The following is a 1,813-nucleotide window of genomic DNA, read 5'->3' on the forward strand; positions in this document are numbered from 1 at the left end:
AGCTACCTACTTGTTTATCTAAGAAAGATCTTATTATTTAAAAAGAAAATAATAATAAAAATGATGATGATGCATGTGTATTCCAACTAAATTGATCATCTATATCCAATCATTAGGTCTAGGGTATTTGTTTTCTATCTTTCACAACTGCATTAAAAAGAACAAAGCAGGTCCATCCAGCCAATTTATGTCATCTATATGAAATAAATAGACTGTAGCATGTAGCAATAATTCCCCTGCCTGGCAAAAAAGGAAAAATAAAAATAAAAACCATTGACGCAAAAAGTAAATGAAAAAAACAAGCAGTGTATTTTTCCTTTTTAAAGATCAGTACTGATTACTAAACCTTGTAGGCAACCTAATTTCAAATGATAGATGCCAAAGAATAAAAACATTAATATCACAGCCTTAATCAATGTACATATATTACCTTCAACCCTTGGTAACCATAAATTTTGCCATCTTCTTCAAAAAAGCTATTCAAATCAACTGGATCAATATAGAAACTGTCTGATGCACCAACTTCATCTTTTCTAGAAACTGCAATACCAACAAACAAGCAATACACCATACTGAAAAGGACATTCCTCGTCCTAAATGAAGTGATAGAGAACTATGACAATGGACAGGCGCAATAGCATATGCCCATACACAACATACTGAAAATTAAAGTATTGAGGTTAAGCACATTCAGCAGTAGCATAAATTACTGGGATACAGTGAACCAATCTTTTGAACTAAATAACTACCAAAGATAAATTTCAAATATATGACAATTTTCCAAGGACTTCAGTCATTGCAGCTACCTAGTGAACAACAGTCAAAACACTTGAAACCAAAGCATAAACTTAGGCCCATACCAACCACCAACAGCCCCAAATTGAAGGGGAAAAAAAAAAAAAAAAAACCAATTCAACTAGAGACAACCCATTTGCTCTTACTGTTAACAGTTGAAGCAAATTAACAAATTTAACAGTTGGGGAACATAAGTTTCATAAAATTAGCTCAACATTCCAACTTTCCAACGCCAACAGAATGGGTCAAATGCCAAAAGAATAAAAAATCAAACGGAAAATAAACTAGTTTAATGTGCTAAAATTCCATTCATAACGCTTCTTGAAGAATACCTCCAACTATCTCCACACAAGGGAATGAGCATTGCATGACTGATTTAATTCTCTATTTCCAGGAACCCCAAGCATCATATTTAGTGCAATAGCTATTGACATAGCCAATTTCTCAGGATTAACAACAGCAGCTATTATTGCCTGCAGAATGTGCTTAAAAGCTCGCACTATCATCTCATGAATACAAAGTGATTGTAGTTACAATAAAAAGAAATAATGAACTGTTTATTCAGGCATAGGAGATGAACTCTTACAGTGTGGAATGACACATTATCCTTGCCCATAAACTGGTACAGATCCACATTTTCAGGGTTCTTCCACCACTTTTCCCACTCAGGTGTATAGCATGCAGTGATTGAGACATAAAATGTGGTCACAACATAAATATATACAGAATGCACTTCCTTTTCTTCAATGCATTGACAGTATATGCAATATATGGACATGATAAGAGAAAAAAATGATAAGTGGATGAATGAAAAATCATAGCATGAGATTGTTTACAACTTAAAAGGTTAGAGCATAAGGTATACATACATAAATTAATATAATCTGAAAATCAATTACCTCTAACATATTAGCAGAGAAATTGAATACTGTAGGTAGTGCTCTGCCTCCTATAGATGCTTCTGCATCCACTATTATATGCTCAAACCGAACTTCAATGGTTGGAATATCAAGTCCAA

Source organism: Vitis riparia, chromosome 10 (assembly GCF_004353265.1).
Source record: "Vitis riparia cultivar Riparia Gloire de Montpellier isolate 1030 chromosome 10, EGFV_Vit.rip_1.0, whole genome shotgun sequence".
Taxonomy (NCBI): domain Eukaryota; kingdom Viridiplantae; phylum Streptophyta; class Magnoliopsida; order Vitales; family Vitaceae; genus Vitis; species Vitis riparia.